The sequence below is a fragment of the Haliotis rufescens genome, unplaced genomic scaffold, assembly GCF_023055435.1.
Source record: "Haliotis rufescens isolate VD_foot unplaced genomic scaffold, xgHalRufe1.0.p SCAF_32, whole genome shotgun sequence".
Lineage (NCBI taxonomy): Eukaryota > Metazoa > Mollusca > Gastropoda > Lepetellida > Haliotidae > Haliotis > Haliotis rufescens.
The window spans coordinates 5429995-5442996 of record NW_025964024.1 but is presented as its reverse complement, the minus strand read 5'-3'; positions in this window follow the sequence as shown (position 1 = coordinate 5442996).

The following is a 13002-nucleotide window of genomic DNA, read 5'->3' as shown; positions in this document are numbered from 1 at the left end:
GCGCCAATAGAAGACGACATGTTACTGGGAGCAGATTTCATCCTTCGCCATTGCAATAGCATTAACCTGGAGGAGCATGTCTTAGTTGTCGGTGGAATGGAAGTTCCTATGATTATCAAGTCATGAAGAGGTCCCGCAGTGTGTTGAATCCGGATGGCATCCAAGACTAGTATTCCCCCAAACTCTGTGCGAATGGTCCAGTGTGCGCTCACCGAGGAGCTCCGCCAGTATATGACGGAGCCCGATGAGACCATCTTGGGAAAAGTTCTTATCCCCCGAATACTGCATGGGCCAGGCAAAGAACCAATCATATGCATGATAAATCCCACCGAGAGTACTGTCAAGCTAAGTGAAGGACAAGAGGTAGGCTTAGCCTCAGAGGTGGAGGAAATCAACCCGGATGAAGATTCCCAAGGCCAGGGCTGGAGTGAAACCACTCATCAGGATGAAGGGGACACCGACTCAGAGACGGACGATGAAAGTGTCACATCGACTCTATTTCCTAATCCACCACAACATTTGGAAGACTTGTACTATCGTTCTTCCACACATCTCAAATTACCAGACAGAAGGAAGTTGGCCGAGCTTTTGATTGAGTTTCAAGATGTGTTTGCTCGAGATGAATTAGATCTAGGCAACTTCACCGCCCTAGAACACACCATTGATACAGGAGATGCCAAGCCGATCAAACAGAGGATGCAAAGAACACCTCTTGGGTTCGCGGAAGAGGAAGAAGCCCATCTCACCAAAATGCTTAAGGCAGGAGTCATTCAACCATCTACTTTCGAGTGGGCCGCAGCACCGGTGCTCTTACGCAAGTCTGATGGAGGGGTATGTGGGTGCGTCGACTACAGATCGCTGAATTCAGTTTGTTCGAAGGATGTCTTCCCTTTGCCCCTGATAGATGAATGTCTCGACACTCTCGCTGACAGTCAGTGGTTCTCCAAGCTGGACGCCAACTCCGCCTACTGGCAGATAAAGATCAAAGAGGAAGATCGCAAGAAGACTGCCTTTGTTACCAAGTATGGGTTGTTCGAACACGTCCGGATGGGCTTTGGCGTTTGCAATGCCCCAGCCACATACGCCAGGGTAATGTCCTTGATTTTGAGCGGACTGAGTTGGGACATCGTTCTGGCCTTCCTCGACGATGCGGTAGCGAACGGTCCGGGAAAACCAGGGCACTTTGTCAACCTGAGGGCAGTGTTGGAGAGGTTCCGGGACTACAACTTGAAACTGAAACCCAAGAAATGTGTCCTATTCCAGAGGAAAATCGAATTTCTAGGCAACATTATCAGCCCCGGACAGATCCAGATCAATGAAGAGGACCTGACAGTGGTGAAAGATTGGCCTACCCCAAGAACGACCAGGGAAGTGGAAAGTTTCCTGGGACTAGCAAATTATCACAGGGTGTTCATAAAAGACTATGCTAAGATGGCCGTTCCCCTCTATAACATTACGGGAAAGATGCCATTCGACTGGGGGAGTGAACAGCAAGAGGCCTTTGAAGAGCTGAAAGAATCCCTTATGTCCCCACCAGTCCTGGGCCTCCCCAGAAACACAGGTCGTTTCATACTAGACACTGACGCCTCCCAATACGCCATTGGGGCAGAACTTATCCAAGTACAAGATGAAAAGGAACGCACCATCAGCTATGGAAGCTTCGCACTATCCCCAGAGCAAAGGCGGTATTGCACCACAAGAAAGGAACTGCTGGCCGTTATCCGTTTCACCCGGCAGTATCGACATTACCTTTTACTGTCCCTTCACTGTCCGAACAGACCACAGTAGTTTGTGATGGTTGCTGAACTTCAAGGCTCCTGAAGGGCAATTAGCCAGGTGGCTCGAAGAGTTAAGTCAGTATGACATGATGGTAGAGCATCGACCGGGAGCAAAACATCAAAATGCAGACAGCTTATCAAGGATTCCTGTTGAAGACTCCTGTGAACACAACCGCTCTACCATGGAAATTGAATCCTTGCCCTGTGGAGGGTGTAGATACTGCCAAAAAGCCCACCAGAACTGGGGGAACTTTATAGAAATGGTAGAATACACGGTCCCGCTTGCCAGCTGGACCCCAAGGGTCCGATCAAATCAAGTACTTGAAGTACCCGGCTATCCCCCCGGAGTGACGTCCAGAGTTTTCTGCACCACCGAAGATCTGTTGGCGGAGTTCTCAAAGGGAGAAGTGAAGAGTATTGAGGACCTAGATGCAAGAGTAGGAACTGTAGCCATCGAAGTAGATGGGGGAGGGGGCGTGACTGTCAGATCGTCAGTCGAGGAGCTCCAGGAAGGAGATGTGGAATCCTCAGGCTCGTTTGGGTATTCCCAGGAGGAAATATTCAATGCTCACCAGGAAGACACAGACTCAAGATGGATACGAGAATGGATGGAAGAGGGAAAAGCCCCCACAGACGCTGAACTCTATCTATCAAGCCCCGCAGCCAAGTTTTACTGGATCAACAAAGAAATGTTTACAAAAGATAGACATGGTCTCCTGGTAACAAAAGAAGACCCAACCGAGCCGACCCCAACAAGGCTCATTATCCCCAAGGGACTGCAGGGGGAGATATTGAGGTGCCTGCACGACATCCCCACAGTTGGACACCTTGGGGTAGCAAAGACAAGAGAGCGACTAAAAGCTAGGTATTTCTGGTATCGCAGCTCTCAAGATGTTCGGGAGTACATTGCCACCTGCAGACAGTGTTCTTGCAACAAAAAGCCACTGAAACATGTCAGAGCCAAGATGGAATGCTTTCATGCAGGAGCCCCGATGGAAAGGGTACACTTGGATTTCGTAGGCCCACTACCAAAGAGTCAAAAGGGAAATGAGTATATCCTCATGATGGTGGATCAGTTCACCAAGTGGGTCGAGTGCATTCCCTTGCCATGTCGAAGGTGGAGAGGTACAACAGAACCCTCATGCAAATGGTACGATGTCACATCGGGAAGTCCCAATCCTCATGGGATGAGTACCTACCACAGCTGGCTAGTGCAATCCGGTCTTCAGTCAACCGACATACTGGCTTCACGGCCAACCGACTGATGTTAGGGCGAGAAGTCAACATTCCTGCGGATTTGATGTTTGGGAAACCCACAGAGGAGGAAGAATGGGGGCTCTCCGATTATGTCAGGGACCTCAAGTACGCTATACAGGAAGCTCATGACCTAGCCAGGAGTCGGCTGAAAACTGCGGTGGTGAGAATGAAGAAGGACTATGATCTCAGGACCCTTACAAGAACCTTCGAGGAAGGCGATGCCGTCTACCTCCTGAACTCTGCGACCATGTTGGGAAAATGCAAGAAACTGTGCCCAGTGTGGAAGGGGCCTTACTTGATAGTAAGGAAGCGGACCGCCAATTTGTTTGTGGTCAAGGGTCCTCGGAAGGAGATGACGGTACATCATGACCGTATTAAGGCCTGTAGAGACAGGGACTTGCCCATCTGGCTCCAGAGAAGGAAACCGGGTAGGCCGGTGGATGACTTGGGGCTAGACTGGCTCTATGAGGAGCCAGGTCAAGAGTCACTCGAAGGAGAGCTGTTCTGTGTGTGTCGGAGGCCAGATGACGGGTCTTTCATGATAGGGTGTGATAAGTGTGACGGGTGGTTTCATGGGGCCTGCGTCGGAGTGAAGCCGGAAGAGGCCGAAACCATGGAACACTATGAGTGCCCACCCTGCAGGGTAGGGTAAAACGTAATTTGCTTAACCTGTAGGTAGATTAGGTTAAGTAAACAGGATGCTTTCTCTTGCAGGCAGTTTTCCAACGCTAACCAGACAAGCGAATAACACGACTAAACACCCAAGAGAGAAGCAATGTCAAGTAGCGAAAGCGAAGATCCAGGCCTCATGCCATACTATGAGGGGAAGGTCAACGTGACAATTGAGGACATCCTAATCCATGGAGCGCCGGTGCCTGAGAAGTACCTGACCAGGACGGTGCTGGTGGACCGGGCCAAGTCACCGTCGGACCGGGCCAAGTCACCGGTGGGCCGGGCCAAGTCACCGGAGGGTCCTCTGGTCGATTTCTCCCGTCCACCCCGGATGATACCCCGTGGGAGAGGGGTAACCATGACAGATGTAGACCAGGTGGGGAGGAACGCCCGGAAGAGAGGCCGGGCGAGCTCCTCAAACGAGTCGTGGGACGAGGGGAGCAGGGGCGGGGCGAGGAAGAAGGCGTTGCAGGTCTGGTGTCCTGCAGGAGCGGAGGGCGGGGAGCGCCAAGTGACCGGGGGATGATCGCCCTCAAGGCGGCGGTCCTCTGTCAGGCGGCGGTCTGCTGTCCCTCGACGCTCGCACAGTCACCCACGGCAGGAACCAGAATTCCAAGTACCCGTACCGCCAAGGAACTCTGCAACTCCCTCATCCCAACGTCGACCGGGCGTCTTTGCGGTTACCCCGCGTTCCCGTGGGGTGACCAGGGACTGGTGTTCAGCGTGTCCGGTGCCAGGATGCGGAGTGAGGTCACGGAAACTCAAACAGCATGTTCAAATGGCCCACTTGCCCCTGTACTTCACGGGGAGTGGGAGGCTGACCAGGGAAGAGGCCCAGGATAGAGTCCGGGCCCTACGTCACCTGGCGTCGCTCCTTGTCGGTCCCGGGGCCACCTTGGAAGACCTTCAAGTGCGTGCTGACCGCGGTCGCCGGGTCCCCGAGGAGTGCATAGTATCCCCCGAGGCTGCGGAGGACTTGCGGGCCCTGTGCCACCATCAAAAGTGGTCGGTGCCCAGGGAGTTTAAATTGCGGCCGGTGAACTCACTGGCCTGCCTCGCCAACTGGCGTGTCCTGGTGGCACTCCTGGCGGAGCTGGAGGGCCCCAGGAGAAACGAATTCAGGACCATGCTGGAGCCTGTGGGTGAACAGGGTCGGCAGGAAACATGTATATGATACAAGTGTTGATATATTTGATATAACTGTTGATATATTTGATATAACTGTTGATGTCTTTGATGTAAGTGTTGATGTATTTGATACAAGTGTTAATGTATTTGATATAAGAGTGGATACATGTGAGGCCTGGAGAAAATCCGGAAAAATCCAAAGTTTTGCTGCCAAGGTGGTGGGGGTGTCCAGGCCGACCCGATCTTGGCAAGTCATGGCTTGACAGAACGGAGCCCCTAAGGCCTGGAGAAAATCCGGAAAAATCCAAAGTTTTACTGCCAGCGTGAGTCGCCGCTTACGTCAAGCATCGTCGCCCTTTATGGCAAGCATGGGTTTCTGAAGACCTATTCCACCCCGGATCTTCACGGGTCGGGTGTTTTTAGAGCATATTTAATTCATGCAATGTTGTGATTAATAAATACTCTTTCATAATGAACATATTATTGTTTTCATTTTAAAGATTCTTATTGTTATATGGCATGGTTTTGTTATAGGCTGTAGTGGTAATTAACTCATAGTTGTTTATTGTCCAAACTCTGCCCAGACGGCTCAATTGTGAGGAGCTTGTTTACAGCTGTCGTCACTTCCGGAAATGACTACATTGTGCTAGACGCACATGGGTAGCAGTTTCGAGAAGACTGGCATTACTTAGTTAAGATTTGTTTGTTTGTTGTTTAACGCCGCACTCACCAATATTCCTGTTATATGACGGCGGTCTGTAAATAATCGAGTCTGGACCAGACAATCCAGTGATTGATATCATAAGCATCGATCTACGCAATTGGGATACGATGACATGCATCAACCAAGTCAGTGAGACTGACCACCCGATCCCGTTTGTCGCCTCTTACGACCAGCATAGTCGCTTTTGCAGCAAGGTATTCTACCCCGGATCTTCACGGTCTATTGTGGCATGGAAAGGTGAGGTAAATGGTCTTGAACAAACGATGGTTGATGAAGATTTCAACTTCTTTAATCGTTCAATCCGATGTTTCTAAACAGATGCTAGTACGTATATCAAGGAAGGGAAACGAAGGTTGGTAGTGGGAACATTGATCGCTTAGAGTTAATTAGTAAATGGTCACAACCCACCAAGCATCCTGGAAATATTACCCACCACAGTCATGAAATCCTCCTCCTCCCGATCAACATATACACCACAACCACTGATTCCTCAGTCTTACGGAGCGTTTAGAGGTGAGGCGAAATAGTGATTATACCAGGTGTTCGCGAAAAGGTGTGCGTATCTTGCCCCACCGGTGGCACCCTTTTCAAACACATGCAAAGGCAAGTCAATTGTTCACCTGAAAAACACGGGAACATATGGTTCAAGTCAAAATAGGGAACTGCATCGGACATAATTTTTGTCACTGATGCGTCAAATTATGTCCACCATAAAGCTTTTTGAAAGCTTTACCTTGAATGTTGTAACCTTGATAAAACAACATCTGAGCACTCGGAATAAGAAATATCTTTCTAAGTATTCGTGGCGTTTTTGTACCATCTGTGAATAAATCCATTCCAGCTTTATACTAAATTCATAAGCTTCGTAAGGATTCATATACAGAGGACTATTTGCAGGTTCCAGCGAATGCACCACCATATCTTCGTCAAAACTAACCAACAATAAGTCAAAGAACAATCAAAGAAGGCCCAATTAAATACTGTCAGAAAATAAGAGACCAGAAGAGTTGATCACATGTGAATCTTGGTCGGTTGGTTGGTTTGTTGTTTAACGCCGACTTCGGCAATATTCAAACTATAAGACGGCGGTCTGTAAATAATCGAGTATGGATCAGACAGTGATTGGTACCATGAGCATCGATCCACGGAATTGGGATTCGATCACAGGCATCAACTAACCCGATCCCGTTTGTTGCCGGTTACAAGAAGCATAGCCGCCTCTTATAACAAGCATGGGTTGCTGATTCTTTTAAAATAAAGTTTTTTGTTTCCATCAAAGGTGTTCGGAAATTTAATTGTATTACAATCTTTAAGGGATATGCTCAATTTGTAAAAACAGATACTGTAGTAACACTCCTCAGAAATACCAACATGCCAATATATGTGAGTTACTAGATTTCTTTGTCAAATTAGTAGAAGGTCTCCCCATGCGTACTAATTGTCCACCTCACCTCGCTGATCTGTTTCTCTTTGACTGCGAATCGGATATTTCGACTACTTCAATTAAATCAAAGAAAGTTCAACCTCAGTTTTAGATATATAGCTCACCTTATTACTTTCAACAATGCGAAGATTCATGAGTGTTTTAACTTCATCTATGCACCAAGTTGGAAACCAAACAAACAACAGAGAAACCATAGTCCTTTCTGAATATATGCATATAAATTCAAAATGATGGCAACCTCTGTTCCAAATTGTATCACGAGTGGGATCAATTTTCCCATCGCGTACTTCCCCTTCATGTCGAGTAACTGGGCGTTTACATTTCGCAGTTGCTTGGGTACTTAACTGCTTGTACATATTATTCAAATTCCATGGACTTTACATTTTACTGAGAGCCACTCTGGTTGACAAACAGAGGAATTTACTAAATATGGCATGTTGCTGTGACCTTTACAGGGAGTTCACCCTTCCTTGCTCACTGGCAATTGCCTTTATGGATAGTGGTCGGTTGGTTTGTTGTTTAACGCCGCACTCAGCAATATTCCAATCTATATGACGGCGGTCTGTAAATAATTGAGTCTGGACCAGACAATCCAGTGATTAATATCATGAGCATCGATCCACGCAATTGGGATCGATGACATGTATCAACCAAGTCAGCGAGCCTGACCACCCGATCCCGTTAGTCGCCTTTTACGACAAGCATAGTCGCCTTTCACGGCAAGTATGGGTTGCTGAAGACCTATTCTACCATATACCATGGATAGTGTGGTTATACTTGGAGTGGCGTTGTACCACAAAGACGTGGTTCAATACGCATGATACTGATCACTAGATTGTTTGTTCCAGATTCAGACAGAAGCTGAGTTCGGCGATAGGCAACGAATGAATGCTCAACCTTTTTTGAAATGTATGTGAGTGGCGAGTGCTACCGTTAGATTGGTTGGTTGGTTTGTTGTTTAACGCCGCACTCAGAAATATTTAGCTATATGCTGAAGGCCTATTTTACCCCGAAATCATCACGGGTCGCTACCGTTAGAGCCGGCCATGCTGATTCTTTTTGTGAACACTTGGTATCCTCGCTGATTTTCAGTGATCCATTCATAAAATTTTCATCACAATTTTGCCATTTACGCCTAATGGAATCTGTTTCGGCAGATAATCGAGATTATTCTCTTGCGTTGACATTTTCAATTATATAAGATTGGTTGGTTGGTCGGTTTGTTGTTTAACGCCGCACTCAGCAATATTCCAGCTATATGACGGCGGTCTGTAAATAATCGAGTCTGGACCAGACAATCCAGTGATTACATCATGAACATCGATCCATGCAATTGGGATCGATGACATGCATCAACCAAGTCAGCGAGCCTGACCACCCGATCCCGTTAGTCGCCTTTTACGACAAGCATAGTCACCTTTTACGGCAAGCATGGGTTGCTGAAGACCTATTCTACCCCGGATCTTCAAGGGGAGGCAAGCATGGGTTGCTGAAGACCTATTCTACCCCGGAATCTTCACGGGTTGACTGAACACGAGTTTCAAGATAAAAACGAAAAAAGTGCCAGTGGTTTTCAATTTGAGAAACATGGAGAAATAGCAAAACGCAAAAACTTCCTTTTCAATATATGGTTCGCATCGGAATTAAATTCGCTTGTAACTATTCAGAGATACCAAAGTTGTGATCATATGCACAAACTTGTAGCTTCTTCCCCTTTATGTATTCAGGGGAGATATTTAAGAATGTACTTAAACCAGAAAAGAGAATCTATGATGGTTGGGGGTTGTGTCTGGGTTAAATATCAAAAATGAAACAAAATGTATAATATGTCTTTTCGGTCATGTTCAAATACACCACCTAATCTGTGCATGATGTGTCAGGCTGAGATTGGCTTGACTTTCATTTGGACCACGCCTTTCAAGTAAGTGCAAAGTGAATCGGGACGAGTCTGAAAACATGACAGTGGACCAGTGTCGATTGCCCCTGTATCGACGTTGTGTAGGCCATTGACATCTGTTGGCAATATGACGATTTGTAAGGGGCGGCACAACACGTGGCCGTCGAGCATGGAGGTGAGCTGAATGTTGACGATTTCTAATCGTCCGACCCATAACTCCTACTCCAGTAGCCTCGTGAACGTGTGCAGCAATTGGATTCGCCGTTTGAGCTCGATTTCGCGGAGTCTGGTTTCGGAAAAATCGATCCTGTCCTCGTGTGGTTGAACTGGGACGCCCAGAACAGGGTGCATCGTCAACCTTTTGGGTTTGTTGAACCCGTTCCGCAGTCTGCTGATCACATACAGTAAACTACGGTTATAACGAACACGCTTATAACGAACTGACGGATATAACGAACTTACTTTTTAGTCCCGACTATTTGCTGTGGTTATGCTGTGTATATGCTTATAACGAACTACGGTTATAACGAACTAAAAATAGTAGTCCCTTTGAGTTCGTTATAACCGTAGTTTACTGTACTGTGAAACAGTAACGTACGTTTTGGCCTCTACACTGTGACTTCTTCCGGCGCCCACCATGCCAATAGCCCATATACGTTCAGCGCGTTACAGACGCCGCACATACATAAACTTCATACAGAAACAATGAATTGAATCAAGTAAATCACAACTGTATGATATGCTGAATCAATAAGATGGACAGATATAATGGTCAACTGAGATTAATCGAACTTCCTTGTAAGTGGTGATATATAGCCCCGTTTTTATATCGTGTCGTATCCTAGTAATCATGTTCTACAACTAGTTTTAAGTCAATCTGTGATATAGTGGTAGTTATTATACTGTCCTTCGTCGACAGTTTTTATCAATATTGTCTAACTCGTTCAAGTCACATTATGGCTGAAATATTGCCGACGTGACTTTAATTAAACTCACTCACTCACTCACTCACTCCTTGTAAGTGTCAAAATCAGGAATGACACTCGTCGCACGTGTGTGGCGCTACTGCGTGCGACACGTGCAAAATATAAATGTGTTTTTGTGTGAAGTTTTGCAGACAGAAATGTTCTTGCAAAGGAAGTTTGTCGTCAACACAAACATCCCTTACCTCTTTTGAAGAACATATTATATTTCTTCCCTTCTTCTGAAGGCAGAACATAGTTGTAGTTGCAATTTCGATCACTGTTCACCAGCATAATCCGATTTTCTATTCTTATAAGGTAAGTTTAATAAGCAACTATTTCTAATTAATCTTTCTCCAGCGGTAATGATGGTATTTATTCCATCAAATATAACAACTTCAGTTTTTGAGATATTTTATGTTATCCAAAATTGTTATCATGCAATATTCACCAAAATGGATAATTTGCTAAATAGATTTCAATATTTAGTACTGATACTAGCACTCACAAGTCTGACAATAGTCCCATGACGAGAGTTCCGGCCAGCTGCCCAGCAAACCCATCCATGTTGGAGTGGGACCGCAGAACAAGGTCGTCACACACTTTGCTGAACTGATACAAGAACATAGAAATTGCTACGCCTAACGCACATATCACCCAAAGGGCAACGGGAATATAAATAAGGGCAGGGTTTTGTTAATTAGAAACGTCGTCATGTTCAATGAAAAAAATATTTGATGACATCAATCATTCTTGTAGGTACAATAGTTCAGTCAATTCCTAGTCAGACTATTTGTACTGACCAACATATCTCACATGTGGAGTGAGTGAATATGGTTTAACGCCGCTTTTAGCAATATTCCCGAAATATCACGGCGGGGACACCAGAAATGGGCTTCACACACGTGGGCAATCAAACCGGGGCGACCACAAGGCGACTCCACCACCGCCCCCTAAAATGTGGAAAGATATCCTACTTCGAACATTTCATCAAGATCAATTCATACCAGGTTTAGACACAATGGTAAACTTCTTGAAAATATATGCATTGCTCCTTAATGTGTTATCAAAGGAAATACGTTCGGTGAGGATTGATCTCATGACTTATTATGAGTGAACACTCTACTAGACGAACATTGGACATCCCAACCTTTACACATACTTAACAAAACAGTTGGGGATCATGAATATTTTTTAGGATGTTTTTTCTAGAAAACACATTTAATGAAACATATTCATGATTCCAAACTGTTTTAGTTCAGTATATATCATCACCTTTGTGACTCTTGATATTTGACAGTATTTCACTCGCTATTTCTGTTTTCAAGCTGTTAAACTTTACATTTCTTGCACGATAAAAATTGGGAAGCAACCAAGGAAAATATAACATAATCATCATTGACGGTATTCAATGAAAAGATGACCTTTTCCGTCAGTGTTGATTCATACATGTACGTGCACCGATCAAACACCCATGAGGTGCACGGGGTTGTCAAGTTGTTGGAGAGGCTGCCATTTTGAGGGTGCTGGTACAGTTTGCAGGAGGAGAGCACCTGTTTGTCTTTGTCAGTCTTCCAGGGGATGGACATGTTGATGAGGGATGAGTGGTGCGCATCCTGCACCTGATAGGTGTCATTAAGTCCCAGAGAGCACCTGTACGATTACCGTTAAGGTTTAGGAGCCGAAAACCCAAAATCACTGTCAGTGCATGTATTGTTAAAACACAAAAACCTAGAGAAATGGATATACATATACATGTGGTTGGGTATGTCCAACAGGAATATTACATGACTGCATGGCACCAATAAACGAGGGTATACATATTAAAACGCACAATCGCTTTTGATACCATCCAAATTCTCCCAGATGCGTTAGAACCTCGTCGAACTTCATTTTATCTTCATGGTCAGAGTAAGTCCTTTCTCAAGTGACACGAAGGAGACAAGGTCATGCAGTCTTCCACAAAAATGGGGCGGGCGTATGAACTGGCTTAAGTATGTACGTAACCTACTTTCATGAATATACTCATCAGAAAGAGGGGATGCTGTGTTGGACCCCCCCCCCCCCCCTCTCTCTCTCTCTCTCTCTCTCCCTCTCTCTCTCTCTCCCTCTCTCTCTATCTCTCTCTCTCTCTCTCTCTCTCTCTCTCTAGCACTTAATAGCCGTTTAAGTGCTGTCCCACTGATACTATGCCGTGGTTTAACATGGATTCCCAAATGAGACAGCGTATACTGACTACGAGCCGACCAATCCTTGTGTTATCCCTTTGCGACAGGCAGGATAATAACAAAAAAAACCTTTTTATAGATCTGAGTATGACCTTCCGCTCTCCGAACAGAGGAGATGTTTAAGAGCAAGAGGATTATAAAAGGTTTAATTTTAAACACTATCCGTCAACCTGCATAATTATATTACAAGTGTGATTGGGGATACAGTCTTAACGAGAAACTAGGCATATTGTCTGTAAACATAAATTGTCAATGCAAGAGAATGACCGTCCTAGATTTTCTGCCGTAACAGATTCCACATGGCGTAAAGGGCAAATAGCTGTGGAAATTAAATGAGGGCATCACTGAAAATCAGTGATGACACCAGGTATTCGCGAAAAGGATTAACACGTCCTGCCCTACCGGTAGCACCCGCCATTCATAATATAAGGTTCAATATCAGAAGTGGTCAAGATTTAAATACAAGTAAATGCTTACACAATGCTTAATAAAAGTTGGAGTAATCACGTGAGTTTCAGAGGCCGCATGCATGTCCTTCGTTCCGCGTACTGTTCCACGTTGTGGCTTGGACAATGGCTAAAGATGCACCGAGACATTGGAATAATAACGTCGTATTGTCAAATCACTGCTTACATAATGGCATTGGGTTGAGTTTTAATTAATTAATATTTATTCTTGTCAGTTAAGGATTCTTCTTAGGTGTTCGTCACACTCCGGCGCAGTGGTGACTCAGCATAACACCACTGCCAAAGGCTAATTTGCATATCACGTGACCGGACTTTTCTCTTGTTTGTGAATCAGAATATTGAACAGAAATCAGAATAGAACGGACAAATGCAAGCATTTGAGGGCGCTTTACATATTGTGTTGCATGATTATATAAATATGCTACTACAACTGCGACAGTGAGTT